Raw genomic sequence first — 27,032 nt, 5'->3', positions numbered from 1 at the left:
TGCTAGAGGGATGGAGTTTAAGACTAGGGAGGTTCTGCTGCAATTGTATAAGGTGTTGGTGAGGCCACACCTGGAGTATTGTGTTCAGTTTTGGTCTCCTTACCTGAGAAAGGACGTACTGGCGCTGGAGGGTGTGCAGAGGAGATTCACTGGGGGGAAGGGGGGGAGCCCCCGAGAACGAGTCCACTACTGTTGCAAGCAGGGCATTCCACGCCCTTACTACCCTCTGAGTAAAGAACCTACCTCTGACATCTGTCCGATATCTATCTCCCCTCAATTTAAAGCCTCAATGTCCCCTCGTGCTCGACATCACCATCCGAGGAAAAAGGCTCTCACTGTCCACCCTATCCAATCCTCTGATCATCTCGTCTGCCTCAATTAAGTCACCTCTTAACCTTCTTCTCTCGAACGAAAACAGCCTCAAGTCCCTCAGCCTTTCCTCATAAGATCTTCCCTCCATTCTGGTAAATCTCCTCTGCACCCTTTCCAATGCTTCCACATCCTTCCTGTAATGCGGCGACCAGAATTGCACGCAATACTCCAAATGCGGCCGCACCAGAGTTTTGTACAGCTGCAACATGACCTCATGGCTCCGAAACTCAATCCCTCTACCAATAAAAGCTAACACACCGTACGCCTTCTTAACAACCCTCTCAACCTGGGTGGCAACTTTCAGGGATCTATGTACATGGACACCGAGATCCCTCTGCTCATCCACACTGCCAAGAATCTTACCATTAGCCCAGTACTCTGTCTTCCTGTTATTCCTGCCAAAATGAATCACCTCACACTTTTCTGCGTTAAACTCCATTTGCCACCTCTCAGCCCAGCGCTGCAGCTTATCTATGTCCCTCTGTAACTTGTAACATCCACTGTCCACAACTCCACCGACTTTAGTGTCATCTGCAAATTTACTCACCCATCCTTCTACGCCCTCCTCCAGGTCATTTATAAATATTACAAACAGCAGTGGCCCCAAAACAGATCCTTGTGGTACACCACTAGTAACTGGACTCCAGTCTGAACATTTCCCATCAACCACCACCCTTTGTCTTCTTCCAGCTAGCCAATTTCTGATCCAAACTGCTAAATCACCCTCAATCCCATGCTTCCGTATTTTCTGCAGTAGCCTACCGTGGGGAACCTTATCAAACGCTTTACTGAAATCCATATACACCACATCAACTGCTTTACCCTCATCCACCTGTTTGGTCACCTTCTCAAAGAACTCGATAAGGTTTGTGAGGCATGACCTACCCTTCACGAAACCGTGTTGACTATCTCTAATCAAATTATTCCTTTCCAGATGATTATACTTCCTATCTCTCATAAACCTTTCCAAGACTTTGCCCACAACAGAAGTAAGGCTCACTGGTCTATAGTTACCGGGGTTGTCTCTACTCCCCTTCTTGAACAAGGGGACAACATTTACTATCCTCCACGAGCCCGGTGGTGGTGGCAGCCCTGAGGGTGTGGGGGGGGGGGAGGGGGGGGCAATGGAAGCAGCGCTGGAGGGGGACGTCGGTGCTCCAGGAGGTGGCAGAGGGCGGGGATTGAGAGATTTGGGGATCTCTCCGTTGCGGAGGGCTTCCCGAGCCTGGAGGAGCGAGAGGAGGAGCGCGGGGCGGGAGCGGGGTCCGGTCGCAGGAGGCCCCAGACAGGTTCCAACCTTCACTCAGGAAAAAGATAATGTTGTGGAGGAGAATGCTGAGCCCCAGGCTAATAGAATAGATGGCATTGAGGTACGTAGGGAAGAGGCGTTGGCAATTCTGGACAGGCTTAAAATAGCTAAGTCCCCAGGACCTGATGGGATTTATCCTAGGATTCTCTGGGAGGCCAGGGAAGAGATTGCTGGACCATTGGCTTTGATTTTTATGTCATCATTGGATACAGGAATAGTGCCAGAGGACTGGAGGATAGCAAATGTGGTCCCTTTGTTCAAAAAGGGGAGCAGAGACAACCCCGGCAACTATAGACCGGTGAGCCTCACGTCTGTAGTGGGTAAAGTCTTGGAGGGGATTATAAGAGACAAGATTTATAATCATCTAGATAGGAATAATATGATCAGGGATAGTCAGCATGGTTTTGTGAAGGGTAGGTCATGCCTCACAAACCTTACCGAGTTCTTTGAGAAGGTGACTGAACAGGTAGATGAGGGTAGAGCAGTTGATGTGGTGTATATGGATTTCAGCAAAGCATTTGATAAGGTTCCCCACGGTAGGCTATTGCAGAAAATACGGAGGCTATTGCAGAAAATACGGAGGCTGGGGATTGAGGGTGATTTAGAGATGTGGATCAGAAATTGGCTAGCTGAAAGAAGACAGAGGGTGGTGGTTGATGGGAAATGTTCAGAATGGAGTTCAGTCACAAGTGGAGTACCACAAGGATCTGTTCTGGGGCCGTTGCTGTTTGTCATTTTTATCAATGACCTAGAGGAAGGCACAGAAGGGTGGGTGAGTAAATTTGCAGACGATACTAAAGTCGGTGGTGTTGTCGATAGTGTGGAAGGATGTAGCAGGTTACAGAGGGATATAGATAAGCTGCAGAGCTGGGCTGAGAGGTGGCAAATGGAGTTTAATGTAGAGAAGTGTGAGGTGATTCACTTTGGAAGGAATAACAGGAATGCGGAATATTTGGCTAATGGTAAAGTTCTTGAAAGTGTGGATGAGCAGAGGGTCTAGGTGTCCATGTACATAGATCCCTGAAAGTTGCCACCCAGGTTGATAGGGTTGTGAAGAAGGCCTATGGAGTGTTGGCCTTTATTGGTAGAGGGATTGAGTTCCGGAGTCAGGAGGTCATGTTGCAGCTGTACAAAACTCTGGTACGGCCGCATTTGGAGTATTGCGTACAGTTCTGGTCACCGCATTATAGGAAGGATGTGGAAGCTTTGGAGCGGGTGCAGAGGAGATTTACCAGGATGTTGCCTGGTATGGAGGGAAAATCTTATGAGGAAAGGCTGATGGACTTGAGGTTGTTTTCGTTGGAGAGAAGGAGGTTCAGAGGAGACTTAATAGAGGCATACAAAATGATCAGGGGGTTGGATAGGGTGGACAGTGAGAGCCTTCTCCCGCGGATGGAAATGGCTGGCACGAGGGGACATAACTTTAAACTGAGGGGTAATAGATATAGGACAGAGGTCAGAGGTAGGTTCTTTACGCAAAGAGTAGTGAGGCCGTGGAATGCCCTACCTGCTACAGTAGTGAACTCGCCAACATTGAGGGCATTTAAAAGTTTATTGGATAAACATATGGATGATAATGGTATAGCGTAGGTTAGATGGCTTTTGTTTCGGTGCAACATCGTGGGCCGAAGGGCCTGTACTGCGCTGTATTGTTCTATGTTCTATGTTCCCTCGCCTCCCCCCCTTGAGGGGACCGCGGGATAAGGGTGACGTCAAAAACAGGGGTAGGGCAGTGTCTCGGAGATAGACGAGGAGCGGATGGAGGGGTCCGAATTGGGGGAGGTGAAGAGGAAGCGGGAAGAGGAGCTGGGAGGCGAGTTGGCAGTCGGGCCTGGAGGGGGGAAAGGCCTTGAGGAGAGTCAATTCATCCTCGTCGAGCGCCAGGCTCGGCCTGGTCCAGTTCAAGGCGGTCCACAGGGCCCACAGGATGGTAGGCTGGAAGAGCAGCCCCTTCGAGGAGGCGGAGAGCCGATGTGGGCGGAGCCCGGAACAACCACGGCCACATGTTCTGGGGCCTGTCCGAAGTTGAGGGGGTTCCGGCAGGGGTTGGCGGACGTTATGTCCGAGTTCCCGGAAGGGAGGGCGACCCCGAGTCCGTAATTGGGCAACATTTGGAGTGTCGGAAGGCCCCGGAGGTAGGTGGGGCCCGGGGATTGTGGGAGGCCGACGTTTTGGCCTTCTCCTCCCCGGGTAGGCCCGGAGACGGGGATTTTTGCTGGGATGGAGGGACTGGGAGCACCCCCCCCCCACCCCCCCAAAGTCAGGAGCGAGGGTCAGTCACATGGCAACGTTCCTCAGCCTGGAGGAGATGAGGTTCGCCGAGAGGGTCAACTCAGGTCTTGGCCTGGAGGAGGCGGCTGTTCATCGACTCGGTCAAGGAAAACTGAGCGGCAGCAGAAAGAGAGGGGGGGGGGAGGGAAGCGAGAGGCCTGACAGAGTACAACAAGAGACAGGGGGCTCCCCGCGCATGGCCAGGGGGTGGGGTCACCTACGCGTCGGCCGTCGCGGAGACCGACACGGCCGACCCGTAGTGAAAGAGTGCCCCCCATGGCACAGTCCCGCTCGAGTAGATAGGAGCTAGGATGGGGGGGGGGGGTAGTTGGAGATGGCATTGGAATATTGTTGCGTGTGTCGGGCCGCTGTTTAGAATGTAAATTTGTTAAACTGAAAATTACGAATGCTTCCATGAAATGTTTTTGAAGAAAAAAAAAAGAGGGGGATGTAGTTAATCCTGAAAGGGGAAATATTGACAGGAAGATGGAGGTGGGGGGCGGGCGGGGGGGAGGCGAGCGAGGGGATGAATCGGATGGCTCGATCACAGAGCAGGCACCGGCACGGGGTTCCAAATGGGATCTTCCTGTGCCGCACCGGTCAGCGGAAATCCGTTGACACGTCGTCAAAGATTGGCCGAGGTTCCCGGGAGCGTGCCCAGAGATGGGGGGGGGGGGCGGAGGCAGCCGCTGGAATCAGCACTCTGCAAAGTAAAGGTACATGTCCAGGCACTGTGGCTTTTCACATTTGGCCACTTGTGATTGGCGGTGCGAGCGAGAGACATGGAGATTTGGCGACACTTCTACCCCCCCCCCTCGCCGTGCCCCCCCCCCCCTGAACGTACCGTGGTTGGTGAAGTGGTTACTAAGCCTGCCGATGGTCACACGAGAGTTGTTGGCGAAGTTCACGAGGGCATTGGCGAGGTAGTGGCCTGAGGCGGCAAGAAAGGGAGGAGAGTAGTCAAAGTCATGATGTGGGGGTGGGGGGGGGGGGGGGTGGGGGGAGGGGTGAAAGCTTATCGCCCCCCTTTCGAGCCCCTCCAGACTCCCAGCACCTTCAAGGTGACAAGGTTTCCCCCGAAATCCCCCCACCCCCGAGATCTCCTGTCCCTCAATATCTAAGTCACCCTGGTGATTGACACCCCCAGGCAGGGGAAAGATCAATTCTAACCTCCCTATATATATCCCTCATAACTTAAAAACCTCAATCAGCTCCCGCCTCGGACTTCAATGCTCCCAGGGAAACTCCCCGAATCCCTCGATTAGATTCCAGTCTGTCACTAACTCCCGGGTATCTGTTACTCTATATATAAACCCCCCCGAACAACTCGATTAGATTCCAGTCTGTAACTCACTCCCGGGTATCTGTTATTCTATATATAAATCACCCCGAACCCCTCGATTAGATTCCAGTCTGTAACTCACTCTCGGGTATCTGTTATTATATATATAAACCCCCCCGAACCCCTCGATTAGATTCCAGTCTGTAACTCACTCCCGGGTATCTGTTATTCTATATATAAACCAGCCTGAACCCCTCGATTAGATTCCAGTCTGTAACTCACTCCCGGGTATCTGTTACTCTATATATAAACCCCCCCGAAAACCTCGATTAGATTCCAGTCTGTAACTCACTCCCGGGTATCTGTTATTCTATATATAAACCACCCTGAACCCCTCGATTAGATTCCAGTCTGTAACTCACTCCCGGGTATCTGTTATTCTCTATATAAACCACCCCGAACCCCTCGATTAGATTCCAGTCTGTAACTCACTCCCGGGTATCTGTTATTCTATATATAACCCACCCCGAACTCCTCGATTAGATTCCAGTCTGTAACTCACTCCCGGGTATCTGTTATTCTATATATAAACCACTCCAAACCCCTCGATTAGATTCCAGTCTGTAACATCACTCCCGGGTTTCTGTTATTCTATATATAAACCACCCCGAACCCCTCGATTAGATTCCAGTCTGTAACTCACTCCCGGGTATCTGTTATTCTATATATAAACCCCCCTGAACCCCTCGATTAGATTCACGTCTGTAACACACTCCCGGGTATCTGTTATTCTACATATAAACCACCCCGAACCCCTCGATTAGATTCCAGTCTGTAACTCACTCCCGGGTATCTGTTATTTTATATATAAACCCCCCTGAACCCCTCGATTAGATTCCAGTCTGTAACTTACTCCCGGGTCTCTGTTATTCTATATATAAACCCCCCTGAACCCCTCGTTTAGATTCCAGTCTGTAACTCACCTCCGGGTATCTGTTATTCTATATATAAACCACCCCGAACCCCTCGATTAGATTCCAGTCTGTAACTCACTCCCGGGTATCTGTTATTCTGTATATAACCCACCCCGAACCCCTCGATTAGATTCCAGTCTGTAACTCACTCCCGGGTATCTGTTATTCTGTATATAAACCACCCCGAACCCCTCGATTTGATTCCAGTCTGTAACTCACTCCCGGGTATCTGTTATTCTATATATAAACCACCCCGAACCCCTCGATTAGATTCCAGTCTGTAACTCACTCCCGGGTATCTGTTATTCTGTATATAAACCACCCTGAACCCCTCGATTAGATTCCAGTCTGTAACTCACTCCCGGGTATCTGTTATTCTATATATAAACCACCCCGAACCCCTCGATTAGATTCCAGTCTGTAACTCACTCCCGGGTATCTGTTATTCTATATATAAACCACCCCGAACCCCTCGTTTAGATTCCAGTCTGTAACTCACCTCCGGGTATCTGTTATTCTATATATAAACCACCCCGAACCCCTCGATTAGACACCAGTCTGTAACTCACTCCCGGGTATCTGTTATTCTATATATAAACCACCCCGAACCCCTCGATTAGATTCCAGTCTGTAACTCACTCCCGGGTATCTGTTATTCTATATGTAAACCACCCCGAACCCCTCGATTAGATTCCAGTCTGTAACTCACTCCCGGGTATCTGTTATTCTATATATAAACCACCCAGAACCCCTCGATTAGATTCCAGTCTGTAACTCACTCCCTGGTATCTGTTATTCTATATATAAACCACCCTGAACTCCTCGATTAGATTCCAGTCTGTAACTCACTCCCGGGTCACTGTTATTCTATATATAAACCACCCCGAACCCCTCGATTAGATTCCAGTCTGTAACTCACTCCCGGGTATCTGTTATTCTATATATAAACCACTCCAAACCCCTCGATTAGATTCCAGTCTGTAACTCACTCCCGGGTATCTGTTATTCTATATATAAACCACTCCAAACCCCTCGATTAGATTCCAGTCTGTAACTCACTCCCGGGTATCTGTTATTCTATATATAAACCACCCCGAACCCCTCGATTAGATTCCAGTCTGTAACTCACTCCCAGGTATCTGTTATTCTATATATAAACCACCCCGAACCCCTCGATTAGATTCCAGTCTGTAACTCACTCCCGGGTATCTGTTATTCTATGTATAAACCACCCCGAGCCCGTCGATTAGATTCCAGTCTGTAACTCACTCCCGGGTATCTGTTATTCTATATATAAACCACCCCGAACCTCTCGATTAGATTCCAGTCTGCAACTCACTCCCGGGTATCTGTTATTCTATATATAAACCATCCCAAACACCTCGATTAGATTCCAGTCTGTAACTCACTCCCGGGAATCTGTTATTCTATATATAAACCACCCCGAACCCCTCGATTAGATTCCAGTCTGTAACTCACTCCCGGGTATCTGTTATTCTATGTATAAACCACCCCGAACCCCTCGATTAGATTCCAGTCTGTAACTCACTCCCGGGTATCTGTTATTCTATATATAAACCAGGCTGAACCCCTCGATTAGATTCCAGTCTGTAACTCACTCCCGGGTACCTGTTATTCTATATATAAACCACCCCGAACCCCTCGATTAGATTCCAGTCTGTAACTCACTCCCGGGTATCTGTTATTCTATATATAAACCACCCCGAACCCCTCGATTAGATTCCAGTCTGTAACTCACTCCCGGGTACCTGTTATTCTATATATAAACCACCCTGAACCCCTCGATTAGATTCCAGTCTGTAACTCACTCCCGGGTATCTGTTATTCTATATATAAACCACCCCGAACCCCTCGATTAGATTCCAGTCTGTAACTCACTCCCGGGTATCTGTTATTCTATATATAAACCACCCCGAACCCCTCGATTAGATTCCAGTCTGTAACTCACTCCCGGGTATCTGTTATTCTATATATAAACCACCCCGAACCCCTCGATTAGATTCCAGTCTGTAACTCACTCCCGGGTATCTGTTATTCTATATATAAACCACCCCAAACCCCTCGATTAGATTCCAGTCTGTAACTCACTCCCGGGTATCTGTTATTCTATATATAAACCACCCTGAACCCCTCGATTAGATTCCAGTCTGTAACTCACTCCCAGGTATCTGTTATTCTATATATAAACCATCCCGAAACCCTCGATTAGATTCCAGTCTGTAACTCACTCCCGGGTATCTGTTATTCTATATATAAACCCCCCCCGAACCCCTCGATTAGATTCCAGTCTGTAACTCACCCCCGTGTATCTGTTATTCTATATATAAACCCCCCCGAACCCCTCGATTAGATTCCAGTCTGTAACTCACTCCCGGGTATCTGTTATTCAAAATATAAACCACCCCGAACCCCTCGATTAGATTCCAGTCTGTAACTCACTCCCGGGTATCTGTTACTCTATATATAAACCATCCTGAACCCCTCGATTAGATTCCAGTCTGTAACTCACTCCCGGGTATCTGTCATTCTATATATAAACCACCCCGTACCCCTCGATTAGATTCCAGTCTGTAACTCACTCCCGGGTATCTGTTACTCTATATATAAACCATCCCGAACCCCTCGATTAGATTCCAGTCTGTAACTCACTCCCGGGTATCTGTTATTCTATATATAATCCCCCCCGAACCGCTCCATTAGATTCCAGTCTGTAACTCACTCCCAGGTATCTGTTATTCTATATATAAACCATCCTGAACCCCTCGATTAGATTCCAGTCTGTAACTCACATCCGGGTATCTGTTATTCTATATATAAACCATCCTGAACCCCTCGATTAGATTCCAGTCTGTAACTCACTCCCGGGGATCTGTTATTCTATATATAAACCATCCCAAACCCCTCGATTAGATTCCAGTCTGTAACTCACTCCCGGGTGTCTGTTATTCTATATATAAACCATCCCGAACCCCTCGATTAGATTCCAGTCTGTAACTCACTCCCGGGTATCTGTAATTCTTTATATAAACCACCCCGAACCCCTCGATTAGATTCCAGTCTGTAACTCACTCTCGGGTATCTGTTATTCTATATATAAACCACCCTGAACCCCTCGATTAGATTCCAGTCTGTAACTCACTCCCAGGTATCTGTTATTCTATATATAAACCATCCCGAAACCCTCGATTAGATTCCAGTCTGTAACTCACTCCCGGGTATCTGTTATTCTATATATAAACCCCCCCCGAACCCCTCGATTAGATTCCAGTCTGTAACTCACCCCCGTGTATCTGTTATTCTATATATAAACCCCCCCGAACCCCTCGATTAGATTCCAGTCTGTAACTCACTCCCGGGTATCTGTTATTCAAAATATAAACCACCCCGAACCCCTCGATTAGATTCCAGTCTGTAACTCACTCCCGGGTATCTGTTACTCTATATATAAACCATCCTGAACCCCTCGATTAGATTCCAGTCTGTAACTCACTCCCGGGTATCTGTCATTCTATATATAAACCACCCCGTACCCCTCGATTAGATTCCAGTCTGTAACTCACTCCCGGGTATCTGTTACTCTATATATAAAGCATCCCGAACCCGTCGATTAGATTCCAGTCTGTAACTCACTCCCGGGTATCTGTTATTCTATATATAATCCCCCCCGAACCGCTCCATTAGATTCCAGTCTGTAACTCACTCCCAGGTATCTGTTATTCTATATATAAACCATCCTGAACCCCTCGATTAGATTCCAGTCTGTAACTCACACCCGGGTATCTGTTATTCTATATATAAACCATCCTGAACCCCTCGATTAGATTCCAGTCTGTAACTCACTCCCGGGGATCTGTTATTCTATATATAAACCATCCCAAACCCCTCGATTAGATTCCAGTCTGTAACTCACTCCCGGGTGTCTGTTATTCTATATATAAACCATCCCGAACCCCTCGATTAGATTCCAGTCTGTAACTCACTCCCGGGTATCTGTTATTCTATATATAAACCACCCCGAACCCCTCGATTAGATTCCAGTCTGTAACTCACTCTCGGGTATCTGTTATTCTGTATATAAACCACCCCGAACCCCTCGATTAGATTCCAGTCTGTAACTCACTCCCGGGTATCTGTTATTCTGTATATAAACCACCCCGAACCCCTCGATTAGATTCCAGTCTGTAACTCACTCCCGGGTATCTGTTATTCTATATATAAACCACCCTGAACCCCTCGATTAGATTCCAGTCTGTAACTCACTCCCGGGTATCTGTTATTCTATATATAAACCACCCCGAACTCCTCGATTAGACTCCAGTCTGTAACTCACTCCCGGGTATCTGTTATTCTATACATAAACCACCCCGGACACCTCGATTAGATTCCAGTCTGTAACTCACTCCTGGGTATCTGTTATTCTATATATAAACCACCCCAAACCCCTCGATTAGATTCCAGTCTGTAACTCACTCCCGGTGATCTGTTATTCTATCTATCAACCCCCCCGAACCCCTCGATTAGATTCCAGTCTGTAACTCACTCCCGGGTGTCTGTTATTCTATATATAAACCATCCCGAACCCCTCGATTAGATTCCAGTCTGTAACTCACTCCCGGGTATCTGTTATTCTATATATAAACCATCCCAAAATCCTCGATTAGATTCCATTCTGTAACTCACTCCCGGGTATCTGTTATTCTATATATAAACCACTCCGAACCCCTCGATTAGATTCCAGTCTGGAATTCACAATTCACTCCCGGGTACCTGTTATTCTATATATAAACCACCCCGAACCTCTCGATTAGATTCCAGTCCGTAACTCACTGCCGGGTATCTGTTATTCTATATATAACCCACGCTGAACCCCTCGATTAGATTCCAGTCTGTAACTCACTCCCGGGTGTCTGTTATTCTATATATAAACCATCCCGAACCCCTCGATTAGATTCCAGTCTGTAACTCACTCCCGGGTATCTGTTATTCTATATATAAACCACCCCGAACCCCTCGATTAGATTCCAGTCTGTAACTCACTCTCGGGTATCTGTTATTCTGTATATAAACCACCCCGAACCCCTCGATTAGATTCCAGTCTGTAACTCACTCCCGGGTATCTGTTATTCTATATATAAACCACCCCGAACCCCTCGATTAGATTCCAGTCTGTAACTCACTCTCGGGTATCTGTTATTCTGTATATAAACCACCCCGAACCCCTCGATTAGATTCCAGTCTGTAACTCACTCCCGGGTATCTGTTATTCTATATATAAACCACCCCGAACCCCTCGCTTAGATTCCAGTCTGTAACTCACTCCCGGGTATCTGTTATTCTCTATATAAACCTCCCGGAACCCCTCGATTAGATTCCAGTCTGTATCTCACTCCCGGGTATCTGTTATTCTATATATAAACCACCCCGAACCCCTCGATTAGATTCCAGTCTGTAACTCACTCCCGGGTATCTGTTATTCTGTATATAAACCACCCCGAAACCCTCGATTAGATTCCAGTCTGTAACTCACTCCCGGGTATCTGTTATTTTATATATAAACCACCCCGAACACCTCGATTAGATTCCAGTCTGTAACTCACTCCCGGGTATCTGTTACTCTATATATAAACCACCCCGAACACCTCGATTAGATTCCAGTCTGGAACTCACTCCCGGGTATCTGTTATTCTATATATAAACCACCCCGAACCCCTCGATTAGATTCCAGTCTGTAACTCACTCCCGGGTATCTGTTATTCTATATATAAACCACCCCGAACCCCTCGCTTAGATTCCAGTCTGTACCTCACTCCCGGGTATCTGTTATTCTATATATAAACCACCCCGAAACTCTCGATTAGATTCCAGTCTGTAACTCACTCCCGGGTATCTGTTATTCTATATATAAACCATCCCGAACCCTCGATTAGATTCCAGTCTGTAACTCACTCCCGGGTATCTGTTATTCTATATATAAACCACCCCAAACCCCTCGATTCGATTCCAGTCTGTAACTCACTCCCGGGTATCTGTTATTCTATATATTAACCACCCTGAACCCCTCGATTTGATTCCAGTCTGTAACTCACTCCCGGGTATCTGTTATTCTATATATAAACCACCCCGAACCCCTCGATTTGATTCCAGTCTGTAACTCACTCCCGGGTATCTGTTATTCTATATATAAACAATCCTGAACCCCTCGATTAGATTCCAGTCAGTAATTCACTCCCGGGTATCTGTTATTCTATATATAAACCACCCCGAACCACTCGATTAGATTCCAGTCTGTAACTCACTCCCGGGTATCTGTTATTCTATATATAAACCACCCCGAACCACTCGATTAGATTCCAGTCTGTAACTCACTCCCGGGTATCTGTTATTCTATATATAAACCACCCCGAATCCCTCAATTAGATTCCAGTCTGTAACTCACTCCCGGGTATCTGTTATTCTAAATATAAACCACCCCTGAACCCCTCGATTAGATTCCAGTCTGTAACTCACTCCCGGTTATCTGTTATTCTATATATACACCATCCCGAACCCCTCGATTAGATTCCAGTTTGTAACTCACTCCCGGGTATCTGTTATTCTATATATAAACCACCCCGAACCACTCGATTAGATTCCAGTCTGTAACTCACTCCCGTGTATCTGTTATTCTATATATAAACCACCCCGAATCCCTCAATTAGATTCAAGTCTGTAACTCACTCCAGGGTATCTGATATTCTATATATAAACCACCCCTGAACCCCTCGATTAGATTCCAGTCTGTAACTCACTCCCGGGTATCTGTTATTCTATATATAAACCACCCCGAACCCCTCGATTAGATTCCAGTCTGTAACTCACTCCCGGGTATCTGTTATTCTATTTATAAACCACCCCAAACCCCTCGATTATATTCCAGTCTGTAACTCACTCCCGGGTATCTGTTATTCTATATATAAACCCCCCCGAACCCCTCGATTAGATTCCAGTCTGTAACTCACTCCCGGGTATCTGTTATTCTATATATAAAACATCCCGAACCCCTCGATTAGATTCCAGTCTGCAACTCACTCCCAGGTACCTGTTATTCTGTATATAAACCACCCTGAACCCCTCGATTAGATTCCAGTCTGTAACATACTCCCGGGTACCTGTTATTCTGTATATAAACCACCCCGAACCCCTCGATTAGATTCCAGTCTGTAACATCACTCCCGGGTTTCTGTTATTCTATATATAAACCACCCTGAACCCCTCGATTAGACTCCAGTCTGTAACTCACTCCCGGGTATCTGTTATTCTATATATAAACCACCCCGAACCTCTCGATTAGATTCCAGTCTGTAACTCACACCCGGTATCTGTTATTCTGTATATAAACCATCCCGAACCCCTCGATTAGATTCCAGTCTGTAACTCACTCCCGGGTATCTGTTATTCTATAAATAAACCACGCCGAACCCCTCGATTAGATTCCAATCTGTAACTCACTCCCGGGTATGTGTTATTCTATATATAAACCACCCCGAACCCCTCGATTAGATTCCAGTCTGTAACTCACTCCCGGGTATCTGTTATTCTATATATATACCACACCGAGCCCCTCGATTAGATTCCAGTCTGTAACTCACTCCCGGGTATCTGTTATTCTATATATAAACCTCCCCGAACCTCTCGATTAGATTCCAGTCTGTACCTCACTCTCGCGTACCTGTTATTCTATATATAAACCCCCCCGAACCCCTCGATTAGATTCCAGTCTGTAACTCACTCCCGGGTATCTGTTATTCTGTACATAAACCACCCCGAACCCCTCGATTAGATTCCAGTCTGTAACTCACTCCCGGGTATCTGTTATTCTGTACAGAAACCACCCCGAACCCCTCGATTTGATTCCAGTCTGTAACTCACTCCCGGGTATCTGTTATTCTATATATAAACCACCCTGAACCCCTCGATTAGATTTCAGTCTGTAACTCTCTCCCGGGTATCTGTTATTCTATATATATACCACACCGAGCCCCTCGATTAGATTCCAGTCTGTAACTCACTCCCGGGTATCTGTTATTCTATATATAAACCACCCCTAACCTCTCGATTAGATTCCAGTCTGTACCTCACTCCCGGGTACCTGTTATTCTATATATAAACCACCCCGAACCCCTCGATTAGACTCCAGTCTGTAACTCACTCCAGGGTATCTGTTATTCTTTATATAAACTACCCCTAACCTATCGATTAGATTCCAGTCTGTACCTCACTCCCGGGTACCTGTTATTCTATATATAAACCACCCCGAACCCCTCGATTAGACTCCAGTCTGTAACTCACTCCCGGGTATCTGTTATTCTGTATATAAACCACCCCGAACCCCTCGATTAGACTCCAGTCTGTAACTCACTCCCGGGTATCTGTTATTCTATATATAAACCCCCCCGAACCCCTCGATTAGATTCCAGTCTGTAACTCACTCCCGGGTATCTGTTATTCTGTACATAAACCACCCCGAACCCCTCGATTAGATTCCAGTCTGTAACTCACTCCCGGGTATCTGTTATTCTGTACATAAACGACCCCGAACCCCTCGATTTAATTCCAGTCTGTAACTCACTCCCGGGTATCTGTTATTCTATATATAAACCACCCTGAAACCCTCGATTAGATTCCAGTCTGTAACTCTCTCCCGGGTATCTGTTATTCTATATATAAACCACCCCGAACCCCTCGATTAGATTCCAGTCTGTAACTCAATCCCGGGTATCTGTTATTTCATATATAAACCATCCTGAACTCCTCGATTAGATTCTAGTCTGTAACTCACTCTCGTGTATCTGTTATTCTATATATAAACCATCCCGAACCCCTCGATTAGATTCCAGTCTGTAACTCTCTCCCGGGTATCTCTTATTCTATATATAAACCACCCCGAACCCCTCGATTAGATTCCAGTCTGTAACTCACTCCCGGGTATCTGTTATTCGATATATAAACCCCCCCGAACCCCTCGATTAGATTCCAGTCTGTAACTCACTCCAGGGTATCTGTTATTCTATATATAAACCACCCCGAAACCCTCGATTAGATTCCAGTCTGTAACTCACTCCAGGGTATCTGTTATTCTATATATAAACCACCCCGAAACACTCGATTAGATTCCAGTCTGTAACTCACTCCAGGGTATCTGTTATTCTATATATAAACCACCCTGAACCCCTCGATTAGACTCCAGTCTGTAACTCACTCCCGGGTATCTGTTATTCTATATATAAACCACCCTGAACCCCTCGATTAGATTCCAGTCTGTAACTCACTCCCAGGTATCTGTTATTCTATATATAAACCATCCCGAAACCCTCGATTAGATTCCAGTCTGTAACTCACTCCCGGGTATCTGTTATTCTATATATAAACCCCCCCCGAACCCCTCGATTAGATTCCAGTCTGTAACTCACCCCCGTGTATCTGTTATTCTATATATAAACCCCCCCGAACCCCTCGATTAGATTCCAGTCTGTAACTCACTCCCGGGTATCTGTTATTCAAAATATAAACCACCCCGAACCCCTCGATTAGATTCCAGTCTGTAACTCACTCCCGGGTATCTGTTACTCTATATATAAACCATCCTGAACCCCTCGATTAGATTCCAGTCTGTAACTCACTCCCGGGTATCTGTCATTCTATATATAAACCACCCCGTACCCCTCGATTAGATTCCAGTCTGTAACTCACTCCCGGGTATCTGTTACTCTATATATAAAGCATCCCGAACCCGTCGATTAGATTCCAGTCTGTAACTCACTCCCGGGTATCTGTTATTCTATATATAATCCCCCCCGAACCGCTCCATTAGATTCCAGTCTGTAACTCACTCCCAGGTATCTGTTATTCTATATATAAACCATCCTGAACCCCTCGATTAGATTCCAGTCTGTAACTCACACCCGGGTATCTGTTATTCTATATATAAACCATCCTGAACCCCTCGATTAGATTCCAGTCTGTAACTCACTCCCGGGGATCTGTTATTCTATATATAAACCATCCCAAACCCCTCGATTAGATTCCAGTCTGTAACTCACTCCCGGGTGTCTGTTATTCTATATATAAACCATCCCGAACCCCTCGATTAGATTCCAGTCTGTAACTCACTCCCGGGTATCTGTTATTCTATATATAAACCACCCCGAACCCCTCGATTAGATTCCAGTCTGTAACTCACTCTCGGGTATCTGTTATTCTGTATATAAACCACCCCGAACCCCTCGATTAGATTCCAGTCTGTAACTCACTCCCGGGTATCTGTTATTCTGTATATAAACCACCCCGAACCCCTCGATTAGATTCCAGTCTGTAACTCACTCCCGGGTATCTGTTATTCTATATATAAACCACCCTGAACCCCTCGATTAGATTCCAGTCTGTAACTCACTCCCGGGTATCTGTTATTCTATATATAAACCACCCCGAACTCCTCGATTAGACTCCAGTCTGTAACTCACTCCCGGGTATCTGTTATTCTATACATAAACCACCCCGGACACCTCGATTAGATTCCAGTCTGTAACTCACTCCTGGGTATCTGTTATTCTATATATAAACCACCCCAAACCCCTCGATTAGATTCCAGTCTGTAACTCACTCCCGGTGATCTGTTATTCTATCTATCAACCCCCCCGAACCCCTCGATTAGATTCCAGTCTGTAACTCACTCCCGGGTGTCTGTTATTCTATATATAAACCATCCCGAACCCCTCGCTTAGATTCCAGTCTGTAACTCACTCCCGGGTATCTGTTATTCTATATATAAACCATCCCAAAATCCTCGATTAGATTCCATTCTGTAACTCACTCCCGGGTATCTGTTATTCTATATATAAACCACTCCGAACCCCTCGATTAGATTCCAGTCTGGAATTCACAATTCACTCCCGGGTACCTGTTATTCTATATATAAACCACCCCGAACCTCTCGATTAGATTCCAGTCCGTAACTCACTGCCGGGTATCTGTTATTCTATATATAACCCACGCTGAACCCCTCGATTAGATTCCAGTCTGTAACTCACTCCCGGGCATCTGTTATTCTATATATAACCCACCCTGAACTCCTCGATTAGATTCCAGTCTGTAACTCACTCCCGGGTATCTGTTATTCAATATATAAACCACACTGAACCCCTCGATTAGATTCCAGTCTGTAACTCACTCCCGGGTATCTGTTATTCTATATATAAACCATCCTGAAGCCCTCGATTAGATTCTAGTCTGTAACTCACTCCCGGGTATCTGTTATTCTATATATAAACCACCCCGAACCCCTCGATTAGATTCCAGTCTGTAACTCACTCCCGGGTATCTGTTATTCTATATATAAACCACACTGAACCTCTCGATTAGATTCCAGTCTGTAACTCACTCCCGGGTATCTGTCATTCTATATATAAACCATCCCGAACCCCACGATTAGATTCCAGTCTGTAACTCACTCCCGGGTATCTGTTATTCTATATATAAACCATCCCAAACCCCTCGATTAGATTCCAGTCTGTAACTCACTCCCGGGTGTCTGTTATTCTATATATAAACCATCCCGAACCCCTCGATTAGATTCCAGTCTGTAACTCACTCCCGGGTATCTGTTATTCTATATATAAACCACCCCGAACCCCTCGATTAGATTCCAGTCTGTAACTCACTCTCGGGTATCTGTTATTCTGTATATAAACCACCCCGAACCCCTCGATTAGATTCCAGTCTGTAACTCACTCCCGGGTATCTGTTATTCTATATATAAACCACCCCGAACCCCTCGATTAGATTCCAGTCTGTAACTCACTCTCGGGTATCTGTTATTCTGTATATAAACCACCCCGAACCCCTCAATTAGATTCCAGTCTGTAACTCACTCCCGGGTATCTGTTATTCTATATATAAACCACCCCGAACCCCTCGCTTAGATTCCAGTCTGTAACTCACTCCCGGGTATCTGTTATTCTCTATATAAACCTCCCGGAACCCCTCGATTAGATTCCAGTCTGTATCTCACTCCCGGGTATCTGTTATTCTATATATAAACCACCCCGAACCCCTCGATTAGATTCCAGTCTGTAACTCACTCCCGGGTATCTGTTATTCTGTATATAAACCACCCCGAAACCCTCGATTAGATTCCAGTCTGTAACTCACTCCCGGGTATCTGTTATTTTATATATAAACCACCCCGAACACCTCGATTAGATTCCAGTCTGTAACTCACTCCCGGGTATCTGTTACTCTATATATAAACCACCCCGAACACCTCGATTAGATTCCAGTCTGTAACTCACTCCCGGGTATCTGTTATTCTATATATAAACCACCCCGAACCCCTCGCTTAGATTCCAGTCTGTACCTCACTCCCGGGTATCTGTTATTCTATATATAAACCACCCCGAAACTCTCGATTAGATTCCAGTCTGTAACTCACTCCCGGGTATCTGTTATTCTATATATAAACCATCCCGAACCCTCGATTAGATTCCAGTCTGTAACTCACTCCCGGGTATCTGTTATTCTATATATAAACCACCCCAAACCCCTCGATTCGATTCCAGTCTGTAACTCACTCCCGGGTATCTGTTATTCTATATATTAACCACCCTGAACCCCTCGATTTGATTCCAGTCTGTAACTCACTCCCGGGTATCTGTTATTCTATATATAAACCACCCCAAACCCCTCGATTAGATTCCAGTCTGTAACTCACTCCTGGGTATCTGTTATTCTATATATAAACCACCCCGAACCCCTCGATTTGATTCCAGTCTGTAACTCACTCCCGGGTATCTGTTATTCTATATATAAACAATCCTGAACCCCTCGATTAGATTCCAGTCTGTAACTCACTCCTGGGTATCTGTTATTCTATATATAAACCACCCCGAACCCCTCGATTTGATTCCAGTCTGTAACTCACTCCCGGGTATCTGTTATTCTATATATAAACAATCCTGAACCCCTCGATTAGATTCCAGTCAGTAATTCACTCCCGGGTATCTGTTATTCTATATATAAACCACCCCGAACCACTCGATTAGATTCCAGTCTGTAACTCACTCCCGGGTATCTGTTATTCTATATATAAACCACCCCGAACCACTCGATTAGATTCCAGTCTGTAACTCACTCCCGGGTATCTGTTATTCTATATATAAACCACCCCGAATCCCTCAATTAGATTCCAGTCTGTAACTCACTCCCGGGTATCTGTTATTCTAAATATAAACCACCCCTGAACCCCTCGATTAGATTCCAGTCTGTAACTCACTCCCGGTTATCTGTTATTCTATATATAAACCATCCCGAACCCCTCGATTAGATTCCAGTTTGTAACTCACTCCCGGGTATCTGTTATTCTATATATAAACCACCCCGAACCACTCGATTAGATTCCAGTCTGTAACTCACTCCCGGGTATCTGTTATTCTATATATAAACCACCCCGAATCCCTCAATTAGATTCAAGTCTGTAACTCACTCCAGGGTATCTGATATTCTATATATAAACCACCCCTGAACCCCTCGATTAGATTCCAGTCTGTAACTCACTCCCGGGTATCTGTTATTCTATATATAAACCACCCCGAACCCCTCGATTAGATTCCAGTCTGTAACTCACTCCCGGGTATCTGTTATTCTATTTATAAACCACCCCAAACCCCTCGATTATATTCCAGTCTGTAACTCACTCCCGGGTATCTGTTATTCTATATATAAACCCCCCCGAACCCCTCGATTAGATTCCAGTCTGTAACTCACTCCCGGGTATCTGTTATTCTATATATAAAACATCCCGAACCCCTCGATTAGATTCCAGTCTGCAACTCACTCCCAGGTACCTGTTATTCTGTATATAAACCACCCTGAACCCCTCGATTAGTTTCCAGTCTGTAACATACTCCCGGGTACCTGTTATTCTGTATATAAACCACCCCGAACCCCTCGATTAGATTCCAGTCTGTAACATCACTCCCGGGTTTCTGTTATTCTATATATAAACCACCCTGAACCCCTCGATTAGACTCCAGTCTGTAACTCACTCCCGGGTATCTGTTATTCTATATATAAACCACCCCGAACCTCTCGATTAGATTCCAGTCTGTAACTCACACCCGGTATCTGTTATTCTGTATATAAACCATCCCGAACCCCTCGATTAGATTCCAGTCTGTAACTCACTCCCGGGTATCTGTTATTCTATAAATAAACCACGCCGAACCCCTCGATTAGATTCCAATCTGTAACTCACTCCCGGGTATGTGTTATTCTATATATAAACCACCCCGAACCCCTCGATTAGATTCCAGTCTGTAACTCACTCCCGGGTATCTGTTATTCTATATATATACCACACCGAGCCCCTCGATTAGATTCCAGTCTGTAACTCACTCCCGGGTATCTGTTATTCTATATATAAACCTCCCCGAACCTCTCGATTAGATTCCAGTCTGTACCTCACTCTCGCGTACCTGTTATTCTATATATAAACCCCCCCGAACCCCTCGATTAGATTCCAGTCTGTAACTCACTCCCGGGTATCTGTTATTCTGTACATAAACCACCCCGAACCCCTCGATTAGATTCCAGTCTGTAACTCACTCCCGGGTATCTGTTATTCTGTACATAAACCACCCCGAACCCCTCGATTTGATTCCAGTCTGTAACTCACTCCCGGGTATCTGTTATTCTATATATAAACCACCCTGAACCCCTCGATTAGATTTCAGTCTGTAACTCTCTCCCGGGTATCTGTTATTCTATATATATACCACACCGAGCCCCTCGATTAGATTCCAGTCTGTAACTCACTCCCGGGTATCTGTTATTCTATATATAAACCACCCCTAACCTCTCGATTAGATTCCAGTCTGTACCTCACTCCCGGGTACCTGTTATTCTATATATAAACCACCCCGAACCCCTCGATTAGACTCCAGTCTGTAACTCACTCCAGGGTATCTGTTATTCTTTATATAAACTACCCCTAACCTATCGATTAGATTCCAGTCTGTACCTCACTCCCGGGTACCTGTTATTCTATATATAAACCACCCCGAACCCCTCGATTAGACTCCAGTCTGTAACTCACTCCCGGGTATCTGTTATTCTGTATATAAACCACCCCGAACCCCTCGATTAGACTCCAGTCTGTAACTCACTCCCGGGTATCTGTTATTCTATATATAAACCCCCCCGAACCCCTCGATTAGATTCCAGTCTGTAACTCACTCCCGGGTATCTGTTATTCTGTACATAAACCACCCCGAACCCCTCGATTAGATTCCAGTCTGTAACTCACTCCCGGGTATCTGTTATTCTGTACATAAACGACCCCGAACCCCTCGATTTAATTCCAGTCTGTAACTCACTCCCGGGTATCTGTTATTCTATATATAAACCACCCTGAAACCCTCGATTAGATTCCAGTCTGTAACTCTCTCCCGGGTATCTGTTATTCTATATATAAACCACCCCGAACCCCTCGATTAGATTCCAGTCTGTAACTCAATCCCGGGTATCTGTTATTTCATATATAAACCATCCTGAACTCCTCGATTAGATTCTAGTCTGTAACTCACTCTCGTGTATCTGTTATTCTATATATAAACCATCCCGAACCCCTCGATTAGATTCCAGTCTGTAACTCTCTCCCGGGTATCTCTTATTCTATATATAAACCACCCCGAACCCCTCGATTAGATTCCAGTCTGTAACTCACTCCCGGGTATCTGTTATTCGATATATAAACCCCCCCGAACCCCTCGATTAGATTCCAGTCTGTAACTCACTCCAGGGTATCTGTTATTCTATATATAAACCACCCCGAAACACTCGATTAGATTCCAGTCTGTAACTCACTCCAGGGTATCTGTTATTCTATATATAAACCACCCTGAACCCCTCGATTAGACTCCAGTCTGTAACTCACTCCCGGGTATCTGTTATTCTATATATAAACCACCCTGAACCCCTCGATTAGATTCCAGTCTGTAACTCACTCCCAGGTATCTGTTATTCTATATATAAACCATCCCGAAACCCTCGATTAGATTCCAGTCTGTAACTCACTCCCGGGTATCTGTTATTCTATATATAAACCCCCCCCGAACCCCTCGATTAGATTCCAGTCTGTAACTCACCCCCGTGTATCTGTTATTCTATATATAAACCCCCCCGAACCCCTCGATTAGATTCCAGTCTGTAACTCACTCCCGGGTATCTGTTATTCAAAATATAAACCACCCCGAACCCCTCGATTAGATTCCAGTCTGTAACTCACTCCCGGGTATCTGTTACTCTATATATAAACCATCCTGAACCCCTCGATTAGATTCCAGTCTGTAACTCACTCCCGGGTATCTGTCATTCTATATATAAACCACCCCGTACCCCTCGATTAGATTCCAGTCTGTAACTCACTCCCGGGTATCTGTCATTCTATATATAAACCACCCCGTACCCCTCGATTAGATTCCAGTCTGTAACTCACTCCCGGGTATCTGTTACTCTATATATAAAGCATCCCGAACCCGTCGATTAGATTCCAGTCTGTAACTCACACCCGGGTATCTGTTATTCTATATATAAACCATCCTGAACCCCTCGATTAGATTCCAGTCTGTAACTCACTCCCGGGGATCTGTTATTCTATATATAAACCATCCCAAACCCCTCGATTAGATTCCAGTCTGTAACTCACTCCCGGGTGTCTGTTATTCTATATATAAACCATCCCGAACCCCTCGATTAGATTCCAGTCTGTAACTCACTCCCGGGTATCTGTTATTCTATATATAAACCACCCCGAACCCCTCGATTAGATTCCAGTCTGTAACTCACTCTCGGGTATCTGTTATTCTGTATATAAACCACCCCGAACCCCTCGATTAGATTCCAGTCTGTAACTCACTCCCGGGTATCTGTTATTCTGTATATAAACCACCCCGAACCCCTCGATTAGATTCCAGTCTGTAACTCACTCCCGGGTATCTGTTATTCTATATATAAACCACCCTGAACCCCTCGATTAGATTCCAGTCTGTAACTCACTCCCGGGTATCTGTTATTCTATATATAAACCACCCCGAACTCCTCGATTAGACTCCAGTCTGTAACTCACTCCCGGGTATCTGTTATTCTATACATAAACCACCCCGGACACCTCGATTAGATTCCAGTCTGTAACTCACTCCTGGGTATCTGTTATTCTATATATAAACCACCCCAAACCCCTCGATTAGATTCCAGTCTGTAACTCACTCCCGGTGATCTGTTATTCTATCTATCAACCCCCCCGAACCCCTCGATTAGATTCCAGTCTGTAACTCACTCCCGGGTGTCTGTTATTCTATATATAAACCATCCCGAACCCCTCGCTTAGATTCCAGTCTGTAACTCACTCCCGGGTATCTGTTATTCTATATATAAACCATCCCAAAATCCTCGATTAGATTCCATTCTGTAACTCACTCCCGGGTATCTGTTATTCTATATATAAACCACTCCGAACCCCTCGATTAGATTCCAGTCTGGAATTCACAATTCACTCCCGGGTACCTGTTATTCTATATATAAACCACCCCGAACCTCTCGATTAGATTCCAGTCCGTAACTCACTGCCGGGTATCTGTTATTCTATATATAACCCACGCTGAACCCCTCGATTAGATTCCAGTCTGTAACTCACTCCCGGGCATCTGTTATTCTATATATAACCCACCCTGAACTCCTCGATTAGATTCCAGTCTGTAACTCACTCCCGGGTATCTGTTATTCAATATATAAACCACACTGAACCCCTCGATTAGATTCCAGTCTGTAACTCACTCCCGGGTATCTGTTATTCTATATATAAACCATCCTGAAGCCCTCGATTAGATTCTAGTCTGTAACTCACTCCCGGGTATCTGTTATTCTATATATAAACCACCCCGAACCCCTCGATTAGATTCCAGTCTGTAACTCACTCCCGGGTATCTGTTATTCTATATATAAACCACACTGAACCTCTCGATTAGATTCCAGTCTGTAACTCACTCCCGGGTATCTGTCATTCTATATATAAACCATCCCGAACCCCACGATTAGATTCCAGTCTGTAACTCACTCCCGGGTATCTGTTATTCTATATATAAACCATCCCAAACCCCTCGATTAGATTCCAGTCTGTAACTCACTCCCGGGTGTCTGTTATTCTATATATAAACCATCCCGAACCCCTCGATTAGATTCCAGTCTGTAACTCACTCCCGGGTATCTGTTATTCTATATATAAACCACCCCGAACCCCTCGATTAGATTCCAGTCTGTAACTCACTCTCGGGTATCTGTTATTCTGTATATAAACCACCCCGAACCCCTCGATTAGATTCCAGTCTGTAACTCACTCCCGGGTATCTGTTATTCTATATATAAACCACCCCGAACCCCTCGCTTAGATTCCAGTCTGTAACTCACTCCCGGGTATCTGTTATTCTCTATATAAACCTCCCGGAACCCCTCGATTAGATTCCAGTCTGTATCTCACTCCCGGGTATCTGTTATTCTATATATAAACCACCCCGAACCCCTCGATTAGATTCCAGTCTGTAACTCACTCCCGGGTATCTGTTATTCTGTATATAAACCACCCCGAAACCCTCGATTAGATTCCAGTCTGTAACTCACTCCCGGGTATCTGTTATTTTATATATAAACCACCCCGAACACCTCGATTAGATTCCAGTCTGTAACTCACTCCCGGGTATCTGTTACTCTATATATAAACCACCCCGAACACCTCGATTAGATTCCAGTCTGTAACTCACTCCCGGGTATCTGTTATTCTATATATAAACCACCCCGAACCCCTCGATTAGATTCCAGTCTGTAACTCACTCCCGGGTATCTGTTATTCTATATATAAACCACCCCGAACCCCTCGCTTAGATTCCAGTCTGTACCTCACTCCCGGGTATCTGTTATTCTATATATAAACCACCCCGAAACTCTCGATTAGATTCCAGTCTGTAACTCACTCCCGGGTATCTGTTATTCTATATATAAACCATCCCGAACCCTCGATTAGATTCCAGTCTGTAACTCACTCCCGGGTATCTGTTATTCTATATATAAACCACCCCAAACCCCTCGATTCGATTCCAGTCTGTAACTCACTCCCGGGTATCTGTTATTCTATATATTAACCACCCTGAACCCCTCGATTTGATTCCAGTCTGTAACTCACTCCCGGGTATCTGTTATTCTATATATAAACCACCCCGAACCCCTCGATTTGATTCCAGTCTGTAACTCACTCCCGGGTATCTGTTATTCTATATATAAACAATCCTGAACCCCTCGATTAGATTCCAGTCAGTAATTCACTCCCGGGTATCTGTTATTCTATATATAAACCACCCCGAACCACTCGATTAGATTCCAGTCTGTAACTCACTCCCGGGTATCTGTTATTCTATATATAAACCACCCCGAACCACTCGATTAGATTCCAGTCTGTAACTCACTCCCGGGTATCTGTTATTCTATATATAAACCACCCCGAATCCCTCAATTAGATTCCAGTCTGTAACTCACTCCCGGGTATCTGTTATTCTAAATATAAACCACCCCTGAACCCCTCGATTAGATTCCAGTCTGTAACTCACTCCCGGTTATCTGTTATTCTATATATAAACCATCCCGAACCCCTCGATTAGATTCCAGTTTGTAACTCACTCCCGGGTATCTGTTATTCTATATATAAACCACCCCGAACCACTCGATTAGATTCCAGTCTGTAACTCACTCCCGGGTATCTGTTATTCTATATATAAACCACCCCGAATCCCTCAATTAGATTCAAGTCTGTAACTCACTCCAGGGTATCTGATATTCTATATATAAACCACCCCTGAACCCCTCGATTAGATTCCAGTCTGTAACTCACTCCCGGGTATCTGTTATTCTATATATAAACCACCCCGAACCCCTCGATTAGATTCCAGTCTGTAACTCACTCCCGGGTATCTGTTATTCTATTTATAAACCACCCCAAACCCCTCGATTATATTCCAGTCTGTAACTCACTCCCGGGTATCTGTTATTCTATATATAAACCCCCCCGAACCCCTCGATTAGATTCCAGTCTGTAACTCACTCCCGGGTATCTGTTATTCTATATATAAAACATCCCGAACCCCTCGATTAGATTCCAGTCTGCAACTCACTCCCAGGTACCTGTTATTCTGTATATAAACCACCCTGAACCCCTCGATTAGTTTCCAGTCTGTAACATACTCCCGGGTACCTGTTATTCTGTATATAAACCACCCCGAACCCCTCGATTAGATTCCAGTCTGTAACATCACTCCCGGGTTTCTGTTATTCTATATATAAACCACCCTGAACCCCTCGATTAGACTCCAGTCTGTAACTCACTCCCGGGTATCTGTTATTCTATATATAAACCACCCCGAACCTCTCGATTAGATTCCAGTCTGTAACTCACACCCGGTATCTGTTATTCTGTATATAAACCATCCCGAACCCCTCGATTAGATTCCAGTCTGTAACTCACTCCCGGGTATCTGTTATTCTATAAATAAACCACGCCGAACCCCTCGATTAGATTCCAATCTGTAACTCACTCCCGGGTATGTGTTATTCTATATATAAACCACCCCGAACCCCTCGATTAGATTCCAGTCTGTAACTCACTCCCGGGTATCTGTTATTCTATATATATACCACACCGAGCCCCTCGATTAGATTCCAGTCTGTAACT

At 45.4% G+C, this 27,032-nt stretch overlaps 1 long non-coding RNA gene across 1 annotated transcript in view; it reads right to left on the bottom strand.

Moving 5' to 3' along the window:
- Positions 1-27,032, bottom strand: part of LOC140399787 (uncharacterized) — a 79,237-nt gene that overhangs the window by 18,534 nt on the left and 33,671 nt on the right. The window contains exon 2 of the long non-coding RNA XR_011937875.1: positions 4,797-4,883. This is a non-coding gene — a long non-coding RNA (uncharacterized lncRNA). The remainder of the gene's footprint in view (positions 1-4,796; positions 4,884-27,032) is intronic.

This window comes from Scyliorhinus torazame, chromosome 23, assembly GCF_047496885.1.
Source record: "Scyliorhinus torazame isolate Kashiwa2021f chromosome 23, sScyTor2.1, whole genome shotgun sequence".
NCBI lineage: Eukaryota > Metazoa > Chordata > Chondrichthyes > Carcharhiniformes > Scyliorhinidae > Scyliorhinus > Scyliorhinus torazame.
The sequence above is the reverse complement of the archived record's forward strand: the minus strand, read 5'-3'. Positions and strand labels throughout refer to the sequence as shown.